This window comes from Balaenoptera physalus (assembly GCF_965194825.1).
Source record: "Balaenoptera physalus genome assembly, chromosome: 14".
NCBI classification, from domain to species: domain Eukaryota; kingdom Metazoa; phylum Chordata; class Mammalia; order Artiodactyla; family Balaenopteridae; genus Balaenoptera; species Balaenoptera physalus.
This window is the reverse complement of record NC_138893.1, coordinates 23,809,866-23,832,986: the sequence shown is the minus strand read 5'-3', so window position 1 is coordinate 23,832,986 and position 23,121 is coordinate 23,809,866. Positions and strand designations below refer to the sequence as shown.

Sequence of the window (23,121 nt, the reverse complement as noted above, 5' to 3'; positions counted from 1 at the left end):
ATATGTTCCTTTTGAAAATATGTTCTCCCAGTCTGTGACTTGTCTTTTTATTCTCTTAATAGCGTTTTTCACAGGGCAGAAGTTTTTTAATTCTAGTGAAGTATAACTTATACATTTTTCTTACTTGGATTGTGCCCTTGGTTCTGCATCTAAAAACTCATCTGCACACCCAAGGTCACTGGTATTTTCTCCTATGTTATTTTCTAGAAGTTTGCATTTTGCATTTAGATCTGTGATCCCCTTTGAGTTAATTTTTGTGAAGGCGTAAGGTCTGTGCTTAGATTTGTTCTTTTTTTTTTTTTTTTAGATTCGTTCTTTTGCAGGTAGATGTCCAGGTGGCCTAGAACCACTTGTTGAAGACTATCTGCTCCATTGACTGCCTTTGCTCCCTTGTCAAAATTAGCCAACTATATTTATGCAAGTCTGGTTCTGGCCTCTCTAGTCTGTTTCACTGGTCTATTCGTCTCTTCTCTCACTGTGCCCATTACCACAGCTTTGTATTAAGTCTCGAAGTTGAGGAGCGTCAATCCTCAGCTTTGTTCTTTGTTCTCCTTCAGTATTGTTCTGGCTATTCTTGGTCTTTTGCCTCTACATATAAACCTTAGAATCAGTTCACTGATATCCACAAGACAACTTGGTGGGATTTTGAAAGACCATTGAATCTATAGGTCAAGTCGGGAAGAACTGACATCTTGACAATACTGAGTCTCCCTATCCATGAACATCGACTATCTCTCCATTTATTTAATTATTCTTTGACTTCTTTCATCAAAGTTTTGTCATTTTCCTAATATAGATCTTGTATATATCTGTTAAATTTATACCTCAGTGTTTCTCTTTTTATGTGCTACTGTAAATAGTGTTATGTTTTTAATCTCAAATCCCACTTGTCATTGATGTTATACAGAAAAGCAATTGACTTTTTATTGAAGTATAGTTGATTTACAATTATGTGTAGTTTCAAGTGTACAACAAGGTGATTCAGTTATACATATATATATTCTTTCTCATACTCTTTTTCATTACAGGCTATTATAAGATATTGAATATAGTTCCCTGTGCTATACAGTAGGTCCTTGTTGGTATCTATTTTACATATAGTAGTGTGTATCTGCTAATCCCAAACTCCTAATTTATCTCCCCCTGCTCCCACTTTCCCCTTTGGTAACCATAGTTTGTTTTCTATGTCGGTGAATCTATTTCTGTTTTTGTAAATAAGTTTACTTGTATCTTTTTTTTAGATTCCACTTATAAGTGATATCATATTTGTCTTTCTCTGTCTGACTTCACTTAGTATGATAATCTCTAGTTGCACCCATATTGCTGCAAATGGCATTATTTCCTTCTTTTTTATGGTTGAGTAGTATTCCTTTGCGTGTATATACCACATCTTCTTTATCCATTCATCTGTCCATGGGCGTTTAGGTTGCTTCCATGTCTTGGCTATTGTGAATAGTGCTGCTATGAACATTGGGATGCAGGTATCTTTTCAAATTAGAGTTTTCACTTTTTCCAGATATATGCCCAGGAGTGGGACTGCTGGATCATATGGTAGTTTTTAGTTTTTTAAGGAACGTCCATATTGTTTTCCATAATGGCTACACCAGTTTACATTCCCACCAACAGTGGAGGAGGGTTCCCTTTTCTCCACACCCTCCCCAGCATTTATTGTTTGTAGACTTTCTAACTTTTTTTTTTTTTTTTGGCCCCAAGGATTGTGGGATCCTAGTTCCCCAACCAGAGATCAAACCTGAGCCCCCTGCAGTGTAAATGCAGAGTCATAACCACTGGCCCACCAGGGAATTCCCTGTAGAATTTTTTAATGATGGCCATTCTGATTGGTGTGAGGTGGTACCTCATTGTGGTTTTGATTTGCATTTCTCTAATAATTAGCGATGTTGAGCATCTTTTCATGTGCCTGTTGGTCACCTGTATGTCTTCTTTGGAAAAATGTCTATTTAGGTCTTCTGCCCATTTCTTGATTGGGTTGTGTTTTGTTGTTGTTGTTATTGAGTTGTATGAGCTGTTTGTATATTAATATTTTGGAAATTAAGCCCTTGTTGATCACCTCATTTGCAAATATTTTTCCCATTCCATAGGTTGTCTTTTCGTTTTGTTTATGGTTTCCTTTGCTGTGCAAAAGCTTGTAAGTTTGATTAGGCCCCATTTGTTTATTTTTGTTTTTTTTCTATTGCCTTGGGAGACTCATCTAAGAAAACATTGCTACAATCTATGTCAGAGAATATTTTGCCTATGTTCTCTTCTAGGAGCTTTATGGTGTCATGTCTTATATTTAAGTCTTTAAGCCATTTTGAGTTTATTTTTGTATATGGTGTGAGGGAGTGTTCTAACTTCATTGATTTACATGCAGCTGTCCAGATTTCCCAATACCACTTGCCAAAGAGATTGTCTTTTCTCCATTGTATATTCTTGCATCCTTTGTCATAGATTAATTGACCACAGGTATATGGGTTTATTTTTAGGCTCTCCATTCTGTTCCATTGATTCATATGTCTGTTTCTGTGCCAATACCAAGCTGTTTTGATTACTGTAGCTTTGTAGTATTGTCTGAAGTCTGAGAGGGTTATGCCTCCAGCTTTGTTCTTTTTTCCTCAGGATTGCTTGGGCAATTCTGGGTCTTTTGTGATTCCATATAAATTTTAGGATTATTTGTCCTAGCTCTGTGAAAAATGTCATGTGTAATTTGATAGGGATCACATTAAATCTGTAGATTGCTTTGGGTGGCATGGCCATTTTAATAATATTAATTCTTCCAATCCAAGAGCACGGGATATGGAAAGCAGTTGACTTTTGCATGTTAACCTTGCATCCTGCAACCTGGCTATAATTGCTTATTAGTTCCAGGAGGGTTTTCTTCGTCAGTTCTTTCAAGTTCTCTACATAGACAGTCATGCCATCTGTGACCAAAGAGAGTTTTGTGTCTTCCTTCCCAATCTGGATCCCTTTATCTTTTTTTCCTGGCTCTCGGCATTAGCTAGGACTTTCAGAATGATGTTGAAAAGGAGTGATGAGAGGGCACATTCTTGCTTGTTTCTGGTCTTAGAGGGAAAGCTTCTAGTTTCTCACCATCAAGTACGACTTTAACTGTAAGGTCTTTGCAGATGTCCTTTATCAAGCTGGGGAAGTTGCACTCTATTAAACATTTACTAAGTTACTGTGTGTGTGTGTGTGTGTGTGTGTGTGTGTAAGACCACATTCATAATGATACAACTTGACTCTTCTCAGGTTTCCATTTATCGTCTTTGGTTGAAATTTGCGTCTCTCACATTGAAAGCCCTGGTTCTTACCAACTTGGCCAAATGGCTCATCTGCTTCATCCCACAAGGATGGGCTGCGGTGAACGCTGGATTCTGGCTCTGCTCCCTGGCAGGGATGACCAGGAGGGGAGCTGGTGTCCCAGAAGGTGGGCAGCCAGCATCCCTGGCTTCCTAGAGAGAGGAGGGGTTGGGGGGCAGAACCCTCCCGACGGGCCGTGGAAGTCATTCCCGGCCGTGGTTTGGGCTGGGTCCTGGGGCAGCACGGGTGGCACTAAAGGGACCCGGGTCTGGCTCCCCTCTGCCCCTCTCAGCCTGAGCCCTGAGCCTCCCACAGGGCAGGGCAACTCGTGCCTTCTACCTCTTGGAGTCTGCACTTTATTTTTTAAATTCAAATAAAAATAAATCAAAGGATGTGTTTCCTCCCAGGACGTATCACATTCATCAAAGCATCAGACTCACACTCGGCAAGACAGTGGCCGTGGGGCAGCCATGGCCTCCGAGCAGAGGCTGTATTTCAAGAGCCACACGCTTGAAACCAGTGGCCTGAGGACCAGCTCCGCCTCCCAAGGGGGCCAGCCACAGCCCTGTTCACGGAGACCCGTGTCGAATGAGGGCTGTGCTTCTGCTTTGCTAACGGTGGTTTGGCACAGGTCGGATGAACTGTCCACCCCCAGGCGGTCCTGGTCGCCACCACGAGGCAAGTGCCTGCTAACACGCAGCCCCGTGCTCCTCCCCTCCACGTAGGACGCAGACACAGAGGGCTCTGTATCTGCTGCTGCCCCTCCACGGTGCTCACCCACCCAGAACGCTGAGCCTCCCACGTGGCCCCCGCCCCGAAGGTCCCCCCATTTCCAAGATGCGTTTGTGGGCACAGTGCCCAACTCCGGGAGCCCCCGCTCGCCTGTCCCCAAAGCGCCTTCGCACTTCCCCGCGCGGCCAGCAGAGGGCAGCAGGCAGCCGAGGAAAGGTGGGCAGGGCCTGGGTCCAGCCAGGGCGGCCGCTGGTGGGGCCGCCAGAGCCCCTCGGCCACATCCTCCAACCTCGCCCCCGCTTTGGCAGTAAGCGCTGGGGGCCGTAGCATGATTCCCCTCCTCTCTAAAGCTCAGCGACAAAAATCACCCACATTTAGACACAGGCGACAGTTTTCAGAGATTTTGTCTCGTTTCTTGCGACCGCGTGACTTCCTGTGGCCCAGCGGGGATGGCCGATGCTCCTGTCTGCCAAGGATGAGGAGACAAACTCGGGCCCGGGATCCCTAAGGGCCTGCGGCTGGAGGAGCAGAGCGGGATTTGGAAACTTGTGACCCAGAGTCCAAGCGCCTCGGCGCCCACGTCCCCCGGAGGGGCGTGTGGACACTGGCACCCACCTGGGGCTGAGCACTCTGGCCACCACGCTCCCAAAACAGGGGCCGCCTGGGGCGCGCGTCCATCCCAACTGCGCGCGCCCACTTTAGAGCAATTCCCAGGGGCTGCTGTAACGGGGTCCACACCCCCAAGTTCACGCCCACGTGCTGGGACTTGTTTTTAGAGCTCAAATTGAGCTCCTGGGAACCAGCACTATCCAAGGTTGGGGCAGGTGGGAAGGGCACACCCTTGCACTTTGCATTTTCAGTTGATTCTGGAACTCTGTCTGAACTTGGGGGCGTGAGACCCAGTAGCGTGTCTGAGTGAACCCCTAGGTGTAATGGGCGTTTTGCACCGCACGAGGCCAGTGTCTGAAGCTGACGGTCGCCGCAGGCAGAAAGAAAGAGTTCAAGAAAAGGGGTCTCATCACAAGGCATATCTGAGCTGATGCAGGAGACGGAGGACAAAGGTGTGGGTTCTGGAGCGCAGCTGGGGCGGGCGGGCCCTTTCCTCCGGGGACCTCCTGCAGCCCCTCAAAGTCACCTGATCAGTCAGGCTGACTCACCTCCCTCAGAAGGCTGGGAGACTCAGATTGCCAAGGAGCCTTTGAAGAACAAAGATCTTTTTCAATATACAGAATTCCTAAGTTACTAAGATAAATGGGGGAAGATGTGACATTTCTCGCACATAATTTAAAATTCAAATCTGCTCACAGTAAAGGAAAATTACAAGATATTCTGAACTGCGATTCAGATCCTTTTGCTGACATGAGGGCTCGAAGCTGCTTTAGATCTGCCTTAATTTTTATAATCTAGAGAACAAAACCACGTTATGGAATATCATGAAGTTAATGTTTTTATGTTTGAAAGGAAGTTATTCTGGATCCTTTCATTCTGCCTAAATTTCTGAGAGTCACCCCTGTTGTTTGTATCTGTAGCTGCTTCCCTGTTATTACTGAGAAGTATTCTCTTGTGTGAATAACAGTAAGCTAGACTCTAATATGCACCAGGCATTTCGCAATTTGGCCATGAGATCTACAAATAATAAAACAAGAAAAACGCTTTGCGATACCCAGTGACTTGTAAACACCAATTAGAATCCAGAGTAACTCACTGGATATTTAAAGTTCCCTGGCATTATGCAACAGAATGGTTTAAAATCTCTTGATATCAGCTGAGGCACACTGGGACACAAAGGAGGCAGCTCTCTTTTCAGGAATATGTTCCTTTTGTGTTATTTTAAGATTTTAATTTAATGGTAGCTAATTAACCAAAGAATGCAGTCTAAACTAAAATTAATTCTCTTGCTATCACTTCCAAAGACCTGTCTTTAACACACATTAAAGCAATTGCATGTAAGAGAGTCTGAGAGTTGACCTGGGTTTTCAGCAGCTCAGGGCGAGACCAGCTAAATCCATCAGTAAAAAGGAGATCACAGCCCCACTTCTCCACTCCTCTATCAGTACAAAGGAGATCACAGCCCCACTTCTCCACTCCTCTATCAGTACAAAGGAGATCACAGCCCCACTTCTCCACTCCTCTATCAGTACAAAGGAGATCACAGCCCCACGTCTCCACTCCTATATCAGTACAAAGGAGATCACAGCCCCGCGTCTCCACTCCTCTATCAGTACAAAAGGAGATCACAGCCCCGCTTCTCCACTCCTCCATCAGTACAAAGGAGATCACAGCCCCGCGTCTCCACTCCTCTATCAGTACAAAGGAGATCACAGCCCCGCGTCTCCACTCCTCTATCAGTACAAAGGAGATCACAGCCCCACTTCTCCACTCCTCTATCAGTACAAAGGAGATCACAGCCCCACGTCTCCACTCCTATATCAGTACAAAGGAGATCACAGCCCCGCGTCTCCACTCCTCTATCAGTACAAAAGGAGATCACAGCCCCGCTTCTCCACTCCTCCATCAGTACAAAGGAGATCACAGCCCCGCTTCTCCACTCCTCCATCAGTACAAAGGAGATCACAGCCCCGCGTCTCCACTCCTCTATCAGTACAAAGGAGATCACAGCCCCACGTCTCCACTCCTCTATCAGTACAAAGGAGATCACAGCCCCACTTCTCCACTCCTCCATCAGTACAAAGGAGATCACAGCCCCGCGTCTCCACTCCTCTATCAGTACAAAGGAGATCACAGCCCCGCTTCTCCACTGCTCCATCAGTACAAAGGAGATCACAGCCCCGCGTCTCCACTCCTCTATCAGTACAAAGGAGATCACAGCCCCACTTCTCCACTCCTCTATCAGTACAAAGGAGATCACAGCCCCACTTCTCCACTCCTCCATCAGTACAAAGGAGATCACAGCCCCGCGTCTCCACTCCTCTATCAGTACAAAGGAGATCACAGCCCCGTTTCTCCACTCCTCCATCAGTACAAAGGAGATCACAGCCCCGCCTCTCCACTCCTCCATCAGTACAAAGGAGATCACAGCCCCGCCTCTCCACTCCTCCATCAGTACAAAGGAGATCACAGCCCCGCCTCTCCACTCCTCCATCAGTACAAAGGAGATCACAGCCCCGCCTCTCCACTCCTCTATCAGTACAAAGGAGATCACAGCCCCATGTCTCCACTCCTCTATCAGTACAAAGGAGATCACAGCCCCGCTTCTCCACTCCTCTATCAGTACAAAGGAGATCACAGCCCCGCTTCTCCACTCCTCTATCAGTACAAAGGAGATCACAGCCCCGCTTCTCCACTCCTCTATCAGCACAAAGGAGATCACAGCCCCGCGTCTCCACTCCTCTATCAGTACAAAGGAGATCACAGCCCCGCTTCTCCACTCCTCTATCAGTACAAAGGAGATCACAGCCCCGCTTCTCCACTCCTCTATCAGTACAAAGGAGATCACAGCCCCGCTTCTCCACTCCTCTATCAGTACAAAGGAGATCACAGCCCCGCTTCTACACTCCTCTATCAGTACAAAAGGAGATCACAGCCCCGCTTCTCCACTCCTCCATCAGTACAAAGGAGATCACAGCCCCGCGTCTCCACTCCTCTATCAGTACAAAAGGAGATCACAGCCCCGCTTCTCCACTCCTCCATCAGTACAAAGGAGATCACAGCCCCGCTTCTCCACTCCTCTATCAGTACAAAGGAGATCACAGCCCCGCGTCTCCACTCCTCTATCAGTACAAAGGAGATCACAGCCCCGCGTCTCCACTCCTCCATCAGTACAAAGGAGATCACAGCCCCACGTCTCCACTCCTCTATCAGTGCAAAGGAGATCACAGCCCCACGTCTCCACTCCTCTATCAGTACAAAGGAGATCACAGCCCCGCGTCTCCACTCTTCTATCAGTACAAAAGGAGATCACAGCCCCGCTTCTCCACTCCTCCATCAGTACAAAGGAGATCACAGCCCCGCGTCTCCACTCCTCTATCAGTACAAAAGGAGATCACAGCCCCGCTTCTCCACTCCTCCATCAGTACAAAGGAGATCACAGCCCCGCTTCTCCACTCCTCTATCAGTACAAAGGAGATCACAGCCCCGCCTCTCCACTCCTCCATCAGTACAAAGGACATCACAGCCCCGCTTCTCCACTCCTCTATCAGTACAAAGGAGATCACAGCCCCGCGTCTCCACTCCTCTATCAGTACAAAGGAGATCACAGCCCCGCTTCTCCACTCCTCTATCAGTACAAAGGAGATCACAGCCCCACGTCTCCACTCCTCTATCAGTACAAAGGAGATCACAGCCCCCCGTCTCCACTCCTCTATCAGTACAAAGGAGATCACAGCCCCACTTCTCCACTCCTCTATCAGTACAAAGGAGATCACAACCCCGCTTCTCCACTCCTCTATCAGTACAAAGGAGATCACAACCCCGCTTCTCCACTCCTCTATCAGTACAAAGGAGATCACAGCCCCACGTCTCCACTCCTCTATCAGTACAAAGGAGATCACAGCCCCGCGTCTCCACTCCTCTATCAGTACAAAGGAGATCACAGCCCCGCTTCTCCACTCCTCTATCAGTACAAAGGAGATCACAGCCCCACGTCTCCACTCCTCTATCAGTACAAAGGAGATCACAGCCCCCCGTCTCCACTCCTCTATCAGTACAAAGGAGATCACAGCCCCGCTTCTCCACTCCTCTATCAGTACAAAGGAGATCACAGCCCCACGTCTCCACTCCTCTATCAGTACAAAGGAGATCACAGCCCCCCGTCTCCACTCCTCTATCAGTACAAAGGAGATCACAGCCCCACTTCTCCACTCCTCTATCAGTACAAAGGAGATCACAGCCCCGCTTCTCCACTCCTCTATCAGTACAAAGGAGATCACAACCCCGCTTCTCCACTCCTCTATCAGTACAAAGGAGATCACAGCCCCACTTCTCCACTCCTCTATCAGTACAAAGGAGATCACAGCCCCGCGTCTCCACTCCTCTATCAGTACAAAGGAGATCACAGCCCCGCTTCTCCACTCCTCTATCAGTACAAAGGAGATCACAGCCCCGCTTCTCCACTCCTCTATCAGTACAAAGGAGATCACAGCCCCGCTTCTCCACTCCTCTATCAGTACAAAGGAGATCACAGCCCCGCTTCTCCACTCCTCTATCAGTACAAAGGAGATCACAGCCCCGCGTCTCCACTCCTCTATCAGTACAAAGGAGATCACAGCCCCACGTCTCCACTCCTCTATCAGTACAAAGGAGATCACAGCCCCGCTTCTCCACTCCTCTATCAGTACAAAAGGAGATCACAGCCCCGCTTCTCCACTCCTCCATCAGTACAAAGGAGATCACAGCCCCACTTCTCCACTCCTCTATCAGTACAAAGGAGATCACAGCCCCGCGTCTCCACTCCTCTATCAGTACAAAGGAGATCACAGCCCCGCTTCTCCACTCCTCTATCAGTGCAAAGGAGATCACAGCCCCACGTCTCCACTCCTCTATCAGTACAAAGGAGATCACAGCCCCGCGTCTCCACTCCTCTATCAGTACAAAGGAGATCACAGCCCCGCTTCTCCACTCCTCTATCAGTGCAAAGGAGATCACAGCCCCACGTCTCCACTCCTCTATCAGTACAAAGGAGATCACAGCCCCACTTCTCCACTCCTCTATCACTACAAAGGAGATCACAGCCCCGCGTCTCCACTCCTCTATCAGTACAAAGGAGATCACAGCCCCGCGTCTCCACTCCTCTATCAGTACAAAGGAGATCACAGCCCCGCGTCTCCACTCCTCTATCAGTACAAAGGAGATCACAGCCCCGCGTCTCCACTCCTCTATCAGTACAAAGGAGATCACAGCGCCGCGTCTCCACTCCTGTATCAGTACAAAGGAGATCACAGCCCCGCGTCTCCACTCCTCTATCAGTACAAAGGAGATCACAGCCCCACTTCTCCACTCCTCCATCAGTACAAAGGAGATCACAGCCCCGCGTCTCCACTCCTCTATCAGTACAAAGGAGATCACAGCCCCACTTCTCCACTCCTCTATCAGTACAAAGGAGATCACAGCCCCGCGTCTCCACTCCTCTATCAGTACAAAGGAGATCACAGCCCCGCGTCTCCACTCCTCTATCACTACAAAGGAGATCACAGCCCCACGTCTCCACTCCTCTATCAGTACAAAGGAGATCACAGCCCCGCGTCTCCACTCCTCTATCAGTACAAAGGAGATCACAGCCCCGCTTCTCCACTCCTCTATCAGTACAAAGGAGATCACAGCCCCACGTCTCCACTCCTCTATCAGTACAAAGGAGATCACAGCCCCGCTTCTCCACTCCTCTATCAGTACAAAGGAGATCACAGCCCCGCTTCTCCACTCCTCTATCAGTACAAAGGAGATCACAGCCCCGCTTCTCCACTCCTCCATCAGTACAAAGGAGATCACAGCCCCGCTTCTCCACTCCTCCATCAGTACAAAGGAGATCACAGCCCCACGTCTCCACTCCTCTATCAGTACAAAGGAGATCACAGCCCCGCTTCTCCACTCCTCCATCAGTACAAAGGAGATCACAGCCCCGCTTCTCCACTCCTCTATCAGTACAAAGGAGATCACAGCCCCGCTTCTCCACTCCTCTATCAGTACAAAGGAGATCACAGCCCCACGTCTCCACTCCTCTATCAGTACAAAGGAGATCACAGCCCCGCTTCTCCACTCCTCTATCAGTACAAAGGAGATCACAGCCCCGCGTCTCCACTCCTCTATCAGTACAAAGGAGATCACAGCCCCGCGTCTCCACTCCTCTATCAGTACAAAGGAGATCACAGCCCCGCGTCTCCACTCCTCTATCAGTACAAAGGAGATCACAGCCCCGCGTCTCCACTCCTCTATCAGTACAAAGGAGATCACAGCCCCACTTCTCCACTCCTCTATCAGTACAAAGGAGATCACAGCCCCACTTCTCCACTCCTCTATCAGTACAAAGGAGATCACAGCCCCGCGTCTCCACTCCTCTATCAGTACAAAGGAGATCACAGCCCCGCGTCTCCACTCCTCTATCAGTACAAAGGAGATCACAGCCCCGCGTCTCCACTCCTCTATCAGTACAAAGGAGATCACAGCCCCACTTCTCCACTCCTCTATCAGTACAAAGGAGATCACAGCCCCACGTCTCCACTCCTCTATCAGTACAAAGGAGATCACAGCCCCACGTCTCCACTCCTCTATCAGTACAAAGGAGATCACAGCCCCACTTCTCCACTCCTCTATCAGTACAAAGGAGATCACAGCCCCGCGTCTCCACTCCTCTATCAGTACAAAGGAGATCACAGCCCCACTTCTCCACTCCTCTATCAGTACAAAGGAGATCACAGCCCCGCGTCTCCACTCCTCTATCAGTACAAAGGAGATCACAGCCCCACTTCTCCACTCCTCTATCAGTACAAAGGAGATCACAGCCCCGCGTCTCCACTCCTCTATCAGTACAAAGGAGATCACAGCCCCACTTCTCCACTGCTCTATCAGTACAAAGGAGATCACAGCCCCGCGTCTCCACTCCTCCATCAGTACAAAGGAGATCACAGCCCCGCGTCTCCACTCCTCTATCAGTACAAAGGAGATCACAGCCCCGCTTCTCCACTCCTCTATGAGTACAAAGGAGATCACAGCCCCACTTCTCCACTCCTCTATCAGTACAAAGGAGATAACAGCCCCGCGTCTCCACTCCTCTATCAGTACAAAGGAGATCACAGCCCCACGTCTCCACTCCTCTATCAGTACAAAGGAGATCACAGGCCCACTTCTCCACTCCTCCATCAGTACAAAGTAGATCACAGCCCCACTTCTCCACTCCTCTATCAGTACAAAGGAGATCACAGCCCCGCTTCTCCACTCCTCCATCAGTACAAAGGAGATCACAGCCCCACTTCTCCACTCCTCCATCAGTACAAAGGAGATCACAGCCCCACTTCTCCACTCCTCCATCAGTACAAAGGAGATCACAGCCCCACTTCTCCACTCCTCTATCAGTACAAAGGAGATCACAGCCCCGCTTCTCCACTCCTCTATCAGTACAAAGGAGATCACAGCACCACGTCTCCACTCCTCTATCAGTACAAAGGAGATCACAGCCCCGCGTCTCCACTCCTCTATCAGTACAAAGGAGATCACAGCCCCGCTTCTCCACTCCTCTATCAGTACAAAGGAGATCACAGCCCCACTTCTCCACTCCTCTATCAGTACAAAGGAGATCACAGCCCCGCGTCTCCACTCCTCTATCAGTACAAAGGAGATCACAGCCCCACTTCTCCACTCCTCCATCAGTACAAAGGAGATCACAGCCCCACTTCTCCACTCCTCCATCAGTACAAAGGAGATCACAGCCCCACTTCTCCACTCCTCTATCAGTACAAAGGAGATCACAGCCCCGCTTCTCCACTCCTCTATCAGTACAAAGGAGATCACAGCACCACGTCTCCACTCCTCTATCAGTACAAAGGAGATCACAGCCCCGCGTCTCCACTCCTCTATCAGTACAAAGGAGATCACAGCCCCGCTTCTCCACTCCTCTATCAGTACAAAGGAGATCACAGCCCCACGTCTCCACTCCTCTATCAGTACAAAGGAGATCACAGCCCCACGTCTCCACTCCTCTATCAGTACAAAGGAGATCACAGCCCCGCTTCTCCACTCCTCCATCAGTACAAAGGAGATCACAGCCCCGCGTCTCCACTCCTCTATCAGTACAAAGGAGATCACAGCCCCGCCTCTCCACTCCTCCATCAGTACAAAGGAGATCACAGCCCCGCCTCTCCACTCCTCCATCAGTACAAAGGAGATCACAGCCCCGCCTCTCCACTCCTCTATCAGTACAAAGGAGATCACAGCCCCACTTCTCCACTCCTCCATCAGTACAAAGGAGATCACAGCCCCGCCTCTCCACTCCTCCATCAGTACAAAGGAGATCACAGCCCCGCCTCTCCACTCCTCCATCAGTACAAAGGAGATCACAGCCCCGCCTCTCCACTCCTCCATCAGTACAAAGGAGATCACAGCCCCGCCTCTCCACTCCTCTATCAGTACAAAGGAGATCACAGCCCCATGTCTCCACTCCTCTATCAGTACAAAGGAGATCACAGCCCCGCTTCTCCACTCCTCTATCAGTACAAAGGAGATCACAGCCCCGCGTCTCCACTCCTCTATCAGTACAAAGGAGATCACAGCCCCGCTTCTCCACTCCTCTATCAGCACAAAGGAGATCACAGCCCCGCGTCTCCACTCCTCTATCAGTACAAAGGAGATCACAGCCCCGCTTCTCCACTCCTCTATCAGTACAAAGGAGATCACAGGCCCGCTTCTCCACTCCTCTATCAGTACAAAGGAGATCACAGCCCCGCTTCTCCACTCCTCTATCAGTACAAAGGAGATCACAGCCCCGCTTCTCCACTCCTCTATCAGTACAAAAGGAGATCACAGCCCCGCTTCTCCACTCCTCCATCAGTACAAAGGAGATCACAGCCCCGCGTCTCCACTCCTCTATCAGTACAAAAGGAGATCACAGCCCCGCTTCTCCACTCCTCCATCAGTACAAAGGAGATCACAGCCCCGCGTCTCCACTCCTCTATCAGTACAAAAGGAGATCACAGCCCCGCTTCTCCACTCCTCCATCAGTACAAAGGAGATCACAGCCCCGCGTCTCCACTCCTCTATCAGTACAAAGGAGATCACAGCCCCGCTTCTCCACTCCTCTATCAGTACAAAGGAGATCACAGCCCCGCTTCTCCACTCCTCTATCAGCACAAAGGAGATCACAGCCCCGTGTCTCCACTCCTCTATCAGTACAAAGGAGATCACAGCCCCGCTTCTCCACTCCTCTATCAGTACAAAGGAGATCACAGCCCCGCTTCTCCACTCCTCTATCAGTACAAAGGAGATCACAGCCCCGCGTCTCCACTCCTCTATCAGTACAAAGGAGATCACAGCCCCGCTTCTCCACTCCTCTATCAGTACAAAGGAGATCACAGCCCCGCTTCTCCACTCCTCTATCAGTACAAAAGGAGATCACAGCCCCGCTTCTCCACTCCTCCATCAGTACAAAGGAGATCACAGCCCCGCGTCTCCACTCCTCTATCAGTACAAAAGGAGATCACAGCCCCGCTTCTCCACTCCTCCATCAGTACAAAGGAGATCACAGCCCCGCGTCTCCACTCCTCTATCAGTACAAAAGGAGATCACAGCCCCGCTTCTCCACTCCTCCATCAGTACAAAGGAGATCACAGCCCCGCGTCTCCACTCCTCTATCAGTACAAAAGGAGATCACAGCCCCGCTTCTCCACTCCTCCATCAGTACAAAGGAGATCACAGCCCCGCGTCTCCACTCCTCTATCAGTACAAAGGAGATCACAGCCCCGCTTCTCCACTCCTCCATCAGTACAAAGGAGATCACAGCCCCGCGTCTCCACTCCTCCATCAGTACAAAGGAGATCACAGCCCCGCGTCTCCACTCCTCTATCAGTACAAAAGGAGATCACAGCCCCGCTTCTCCACTCCTCTATCAGTACAAAGGAGATCACAGCCCCGCGTCTCCACTCCTCTATCAGTACAAAGGAGATCACAGCCCCGCGTCTCCACTCCTCTATCAGTACAAAGGAGATCACAGCCCCGCTTCTCCACTCCTCTATCAGTACAAAGGAGATCACAGCCCCGCTTCTCCACTCCTCTATCAGTACAAAGGAGATCACAGCCCCGCGTCTCCACTCCTCTATCAGTACAAAGGAGATCACAGCCCCGCTTCTCCACTCCTCTATCAGTACAAAGGAGATCACAGCCCCGCGTCTCCACTCCTCTATCAGTACAAAGGAGATCACAGCCCCGCTTCTCCACTCCTCTATCAGTACAAAGGAGATCACAGCCCCGCTTCTCCACTCCTCTATCAGTACAAAGGAGATCACAGCCCCGCGTCTCCACTCCTCTATCAGTACAAAGGAGATCACAGCCCCGCGTCTCCACTCCTCTATCAGTACAAAGGAGATCACAGCCCCGCGTCTCCACTCCTCTATCAGTACAAAGGAGATCACAGCCCCACTTCTCCACTCCTCTATCAGTACAAAGGAGATCACAGCCCCGCGTCTCCACTCCTCTATCAGTACAAAGGAGATCACAGCCCCACTTCTCCACTCCTCTATCAGTACAAAGGAGATCACAGCCCCGCGTCTCCACTCCTCTATCAGTACAAAGGAGATCACAGCCCCGCGTCTCCACTCCTCTATCAGTACAAAGGAGATCACAGCCCCGCGTCTCCACTCCTCTATCAGTACAAAGGAGATCACAGCCCCGCGTCTCCACTCCTCTATCAGTACAAAGGAGATCACAGCCCCGCTTCTCCACTCCTCTATCAGTACAAAGGAGATCACAGCCCCACTTCTCCACTCCTCTATCAGTACAAAGGAGATCACAGCCCCACTTCTCCACTCCTCTATCAGTACAAAGGAGATCACAGCCCCGCGTCTCCACTCTTCTATCAGTACAAAGGAGATCACAGCCCCGCTTCTCCACTCCTCTATCAGTACAAAGGAGATCACAGCCCCGCGTCTCCACTCTTCTATCAGTACAAAGGAGATCACAGCCCCGCTTCTCCACTCCTCTATCAGTACAAAGGAGATCACAGCCCCGCGTCTCCACTCTTCTATCAGTAAAAAGGAGATCACAGCCCCGCGTCTCCACTCCTCTATCAGTACAAATGAGATCACAGCCCCACTTCTCCACTCCTCTATCAGTACAAAGGAGATCACAGCCCCACTTCTCCACTCCTCTATCAGTACAAAGGAGATCACAGCCCCACGTCTCCACTCCTCTATCAGTACAAAGGAGATCACAGCCCCGCGTCTCCACTCCTCTATCAGTACAAAGGAGATCACAGCCCCACTTCTCCACTCCTCTATCAGTACAAAGGAGATCACAGCCCCACTTCTCCACTCCTCTATCAGTACAAAGGAGATCACAGCCCCACGTCTCCACTCCTCTATCAGTACAAAGGAGATCACAGCCCCACTTCTCCACTCCTCTATCAGTACAAAGGAGATCACAGCCCCACGTCTCCACTCCTCTATCAGTACAAAGGAGATCACAGCCCCACTTCTCCACTCCTCTATCAGTACAAAGGAGATCACAGCCCCACTTCTCCACTCCTCTATCAGTACAAAGGAGATCACAGCCCCACGTCTCCACTCCTCTATCAGTACAAAGGAGATCACAGCCCCACTTCTCCACTCCTCTATCAGTACAAAGGAGATCACAGCCCCACTTCTCCACTCCTCTATCAGTACAAAGGAGATCACAGCCCCACTTCTCCACTCCTCTATCAGTACAAAGGAGATCACAGCCCCGCGTCTCCACTCCTCTATCAGTACAAAGGAGATCACAGCCCCGCGTCTCCACTCCTCTATCAGTACAAAGGAGATCACAGCCCCGCGTCTCCACTCCTCTATCAGTACAAAGGAGATCACAGCCCCACTTCTCCACTCCTCTATCAGTACAAAGGAGATCACAGCCCCACGTCTCCACTCCTCTATCAATACAAAGGAGATCACAGCCCCACGTCTCCACTCCTCTATCAGTACAAAGGAGATCACAGCCCCACTTCTCCACTCCTCTATCAGTACAAAGGAGATCACAGCCCCGCGTCTCCACTCCTCTATCAGTACAAAGGAGATCACAGCCCCACTTCTCCACTCCTCTATCAGTACAAAGGAGATCACAGCCCCGCGTCTCCACTCCTCTATCAGTACAAAGGAGATCACAGCCCCACTTCTCCACTCCTCTATCAGTACAAAGGAGATCACAGCCCCGCGTCTCCACTCCTCTATCAGTACAAAGGAGATCACAGCCCCACTTCTCCACTGCTCTATCAGTACAAAGGAGATCACAGCCCCGCGTCTCCACTCCTCTATGAGTACAAAGGAGATCACAGCCCCACTTCTCCACTCCTCTATCAGTACAAAGGAGATAACAGCCCCGCGTCTCCACTCCTCTATCAGTACAAAGGAGATCACAGCCCCACGTCTCCACTCCTCTATCAGTACAAAGGAGATCACAGGCCCACTTCTCCACTCCTCTATCAGTACAAAGGAGATCACAGCCCCGCGTCTCCACTCCTCTATCAGTACAAAGGAGATCACAGCCCCGCGTCTCCACTCCTCCATCAGTACAAAGGAGATCACAGCCCCGCGTCTCCACTCCTCTATCAGTACAAAGGAGATCACAGCCCCACTTCTCCACTCCTCCATCAGTACAAAGGAGATCACAGCCCCGCGTCTCCACTCCTCTATCAGTACAAAGGAGATCACAGCCCCGCGTCTCCACTCCTCTATCAGTACAAAGGAGATCACAGCCCCGCGTCTCCACTCCTCTATCAGTACAAAGGAGATCACAGCCCCGCTTCTCCACTCCTCTATCAGTACAAAGGAGATCACAGCCCCACTTCTCCACTCCTCTATCAGTACAAAGGAGATCACAGCCCCGCGTCTCCACTCCTCTATCAGTACAAAGGAGATCACAGCCCCGCGTCTCCACTCCTCCATCAGTACAAAGGAGATCACAGCCCCGCTTCTCCACTCCTCTATCAGTACAAAAGGAGATCACAGCCCCGCTTCTCCACTCCTCCATCAGTACAAAGGAGATCACAGCCCCGCGTCTCCACTCCTCTATGAGTACAAAAGGAGATCACAGCCCCGCTTCTCCACTCCTCCATCAGTACAAAGGAGATCACAGCCCCACTTCTCCACTCCTCTATCAGTACAAAGGAGATCACAGCCCCACGTCTCCACTCCTCTATCAGTACAAAGGAGATCACAGCCCCGCTTCTCCACTCCTCTATCAGTACAAAAGGAGATCACAGCCCCGCTTCTCCACTCCTCCATCAGTACAAAGGAGATCACAGCCCCGCGTCTCCACTCCTCTATCAGTACAAAAGGAGATCACAGCCCCGCTTCTCCACTCCTCCATCAGTACAAAGGAGATCACAGCCCCACTTCTCCACTCCTCTATCAGTACAAAGGAGATCACAGCCCCGCGTCTCCACTCCTCTATCAGTACAAAGGAGATCACAGCCCCGCGTCTCCACTCCTCTATCAGTACAAAAGGAGATCACAGCCCCGCTTCTCCACTCCTCCATCAGTACAAAGGAGATCACAGCCCCACTTCTCCACTCCTCTATCAGTACAAAGGAGATCACAGCCCCACGTCTCCACTCCTCTATCAGTACAAAGGAGATCACAGCCCCGCTTCTCCACTCCTCCATCAGTACAAAGGAGATCACAGCCCCACTTCTCCACTCCTCTATCAGTACAAAAGGAGATCACAGCCCCGCTTCTCCACTCCTCCATCAGTACAAAGGAGATCACAGCCCCGCGTCTCCACTCCTCTATCAGTACAAAAGGAGATCACAGCCCCACTTCTCCACTCCTCTATCAGTACAAAGGAGATCACAGCCCCGCTTCTCCACTCCTCTATCAGTACAAAGGAGATCACAGCCCCGCTTCTCCACTCCTCTATCAGTACAAAGGAGATCACAGCCCCACGTCTCCACTCCTCTATCAGTACAAAGGAGATCACAGCCCCGCGTCTCCACTCCTCTATCAGTACAAAGGAGATCACAGCCCCACGTCTCCACTCCTCTATCAGTACAAAGGAGATCACAGCCCCACGTCTCCACTCCTATATCAGTACAAAGGAGATCACAGCCCCACTTCTCCACTCCTCTATCAGTACAAAGGAGATCACAGCCCCGCGTCTCCACTCCTATATCAGTACAAAGGAGATCACAGCCCCACTTCTCCACTCCTCTATCAGTACAAAGGAGATCACAGCCCCACGTCTCCACTCCTCTATCAGTACAAAGGAGATCACAGCCCCACTTCTCCACTCCTCTATCAGTACAAAGGAGATCACAGCCCCGCTTCTCCACTCCTCCATCAGTACAAAGGAGATCACAGCCCCACGTCTCCACTCCTCCGTCAGTACAAAGGAGATCACAGCCCCGCGTCTCCACTCCTCCATCAGTACAAAGGAGATCACAGCCCCGCGTCTCCACTCCTCTATCAGTACAAAGGAGATCACAGCCCCGCGTCTCCACTCCTCTATCAGTACAAAGGAGATCACAGCCCCGCGTCTCCACTCCTCTATCAGTACAAAGGAGATCACAGCCCCGCTTCTCCACTCCTCTATCAGTACAAAGGAGATCACAGCCCCGCGTCTCCACTCCTCTATCAGTACAAAGGAGATCACAGCCCCGCGTCTCCACTCCTCTATCAGTACAAAGGAGATCACAGCCCCGCTTCTCCACTCCTCCATCAGTACAAAGGAGATCACAGCCCCGCTTCTCCACTCCTCCATCAGTACAAAGGAGATCACAGCCCCGCGTCTCCACTCCTCTATCAGTACAAAGGAGATCACAGCCCCACGTCTCCACTCCTCTATCAGTACAAAGGAGATCACAGCCCCGCTTCTCCACTCCTCCATCAGTACAAAGGAGATCACAGCCCCGCGTCTCCACTCCTCTATCAGTACAAAGGAGATCACAGCCCCGCTTCTCCACTCCTCTATCAGTACAAAGGAGATCACAGCCCCACGTCTCCACTCCTATATCAGTACAAAGGAGATCACAGCCCCACTTCTCCACTCCTCTATCAGTACAAAGGAGATCACAGCCCCACGTCTCCACTCCTCTATCAGTACAAAGGAGATCACAGCCCCGCGTCTCCACTCCTCTATCAGTACAAAGGAGATCACAGCCCCGCGTCTCCACTCCTCTATCAGTACAAAGGAGATCACAGCCCCGCTTCTCCACTCCTCTATCAGTACAAAGGAGATCACAGCCCCGCTTCTCCACTCCTCTATCAGTACAAAGGAGATCACAGCCCCACGTCTCCACTCCTCTATCAGTACAAAGGAGATCACAGCCCCGCTTCTCCACTCCTCTATCAGTACAAAGGAGATCACAGCCCCGCGTCTCCACTCCTCTATCAGTACAAAGGAGATCACAGCCCCGCGTCTCCACTCCTCTATCAGTACAAAGGAGATCACAGCCCCGCTTCTCCACTCCTCCATCAGTACAAAGGAGATCACAGCCCCGCTTCTCCACTCCTCCATCAGTACAAAGGAGATCACAGCCCCGCGTCTCCACTCCTCTATCAGTACAAAGGAGATCACAGCCCCACGTCTCCACTCCTCTATCAGTACAAAGGAGATCACAGCCCCGCTTCTCCACTCCTCCATCAGTACAAAGGAGATCACAGCCCCGTGTCTCCACTCCTCTATCAGTACAAAGGAGATCACAGCCCCGCTTCTCCACTCCTCTATCAGTACAAAGGAGATCACAGCCCCACGTCTCCACTCCTCTATCAGTACAAAGGAGATCACAGCCCCACGTCTCCACTCCTCTATCAGTACAAAGGAGATCACAGCCCCACGTCTCCACTCCTCTATCAGTACAAAGGAGATCACAGCCCCGCCTCTCCACTCCTCCATCAGTACAAAGGAGATCACAGCCCCGCCTCTCCACTCCTCCATCAGTACAAAGGAGATCACAGCCCCGCTTCTCCACTCCTCTATCAGTACAAAGGAGATATCACAGCCCCACTTCTCCACTCCTCCATCAGTGCAAAGGAGATATCACAGCCCCACGTCTCCACTCCTCTTCACCACAAAGGACTCTTGCCCCTCACTTCCTCCACGCCCGTCTTACTTTCTCTTCAAGCCTCTCAAGCAGGATGCATCGGCCACTCCACAGTGACTGCTCCTGTCCAGGTCAGTAAGGGCGTCCCAGCTGCTGCCACCAAATGGTCCCTCCTTGGAGCTCCTCCCACAGAGCTTGAGAGCAGACCCCTTCCTGCCCTGTCTTCATGGGCTCGGGACCCCACGTGCTCCTGGTTCTCCAGCCCGCCTCCCACGTGGCTCCTCCTCAGCCTCCTCCTGGGCTCTGTCCTCGGTCCTCTTCCCCACCTACCCTCCCTCCTGGGGTGAGCTCACCCAGTCTCTTCTGGCTTGAAACGCCTCTCGATGCTGGCGCCTCCAGAATCTACAGCTCCAGGTCCCAACTTCCCCAAGTGCTCCAGGTCTGGACGTGCAGCTACCTTTGCAACCGCTGCGCAAGTTCACAAGCAATCTCTCAATCGGCCTGCACCCCTGCACCGGCCCAGCCCCTCTTCCTGCAGCCGTTCCCATCTCGGCGCCAGGAAACTCCCTTGTACCGGGGGCTCAGACCACGCATGCAGTCATCCGCAAGTCCCTTCTCTCTCACACCGCATCCACTTCACGGTCAGCCCCGGCGCGCTGCGCCTTCAAAATGCCTATCTCTGAAGCCTGACCAGTTCTCAAGCCCTCTCCCCAGGACCACCACATCCATGACCACTCGACCGTCATCCCTCTGCCTGGACGACCTTGGCTCCGTACAGTTCATTCTCAGCAGAGCAGCCACAGTGGCCCCGTTCAAGGCCAAGTCAGCCGTGACCCCTCCCTGCTCATGGTCCCATAGCTTCCTATCTCACCTGGACTCCATCCTGCTTCCCGGCACAGCCTCCTCCCGATGTCCGCGCGGCTCCCTCACCTCCTCGAGGTCTTCTCCAGTCACCCTGTTTAAAACTGCAACACTCCCTAGATGCACTCCCTTGCCCTCCTTCCTTGCTTTATTTTTCTATCCAACTTCATCTGACTTACTACGTACTTTGCTTACTCCTGCTATTTTCTTTTCTCTTATATATAAATTTATTTATTTATTTAATTTATTTATTTTTGGCTGTGTTGGGTCTTTGTTGCTGCGCAGGCTTTCTCTAGTTGCGGTGAGCGGGGGCTACTCTTCGTTGTGGTGCGTGGGCTTCTCGTTGTCGTGGCTTCTCTTGTTGCGGAGCACGGGGTCTAGGCACGCAGGCTTCAGTAGTTGTGGCATGCGGGCTCAGTAGTTGTGGCTCTCAGACTCCAGAGTGCAGGCTCAGTAGTTGTGGCTCACGGGCTTAGTTGCTCCGCGGCATGTGGGATCTTCCCGGACCAGGGCTCGAACCCATGTGCCCTGCATTGGCAGGCGGATTCTTAACCACTGCACCACCAGGGGAGCCCACTCCTGCTATTTTCTGGATCCCTAAACTGAGATGTAAGCTCCCTGAGGGTAGGCATTTGCTCTGGTTACCCCCGCATCTCCTGGGCCGTGAACAGTGTGGCACATAGCACGAGCTGATCAAAAAATAATATTTGTTAAGCGGACAAATGTTCCTGATTTGGAATGATCATCTTCCAGAGGTGCCACATGGTACCTGGTAACTACCAACTTCACAATATCACTGAAAGAAGTTATGATTTCGGACACATAAACCCCACAAATGAATAATCCCTCCGTAGGCTTCAGAAAACACACCCAGGAATGAAGGGACGATGGGCACGCTGTACTGCAACACCATTTCCCTAAGATTGTACACTGATGGGGGCTCAAGGAGCCCTGGTAGACAACGTGAGCTCTGTGCAGGGCTGCCGTCAAAGGTGGACGCCGATTACCGGGGCTCCAGCTGTGTCCGAGGAGAGTGATTTGCAGTGCGGCCACGGGCGGTGGGCCGGCATGATGCTCTCAGGTGAGGGGCGCTCCAGGTGCGGCCCGGCCCAGAAGCTCCACCCACCGGCCACTGAGCGCGCTCTCCATTGGCTGCCCCGCCGAAGGATCGCGCTCCCATTGGCCAAAGACTCTAGGGACGGGCCCGGCTCGGGCTAGGGTCCGGGGCAGTCTCGCGGCCTCCAAAATTCCCCAGAGGGGCGAACGGCCGGCAGCAACCCCGCGGCTGATATTCAGGGAAGCACCAAGCTCCGGATTCACAGCCGCCTGCCGGCCGAGGCGTTCCCGGCGGCCCTGAAGCCCCGTTCCCAGGGGGCGGGGCGCAGCGCAGGTCGCGCAGGCGCAGTCGGCGCACCCGGGAGGCTCCCCCCCCCCCCCCGCCGCGGCCGTGCGCCCCGCCCCGCTCCGCTCCGCTCAAAGGAGACTCCCGGCGGCCCCGCCCCCGCCCACGGCCGTCGGAGGCGGCGGGGGATGACGTCATCGAGCGGGACGACGGGCATTGG

The 23,121-nt window shown here is 51.6% G+C and overlaps 1 long non-coding RNA gene across 1 annotated transcript; it reads right to left on the bottom strand.

The window, feature by feature from the left end:
* Nucleotides 1-269: 269 nt before the first annotated feature.
* LOC309642763 lies at nt 270-23,016 on the bottom strand. The gene is made up of 2 exons (XR_014253365.1): nt 20,768-23,016; nt 270-5,225 (listed from the first exon to the last, which is right to left on the bottom strand). It is a non-coding gene; the product is annotated as an uncharacterized lncRNA (long non-coding RNA).
* Between the last annotated feature and the right edge of the window lie 105 nt (nt 23,017-23,121).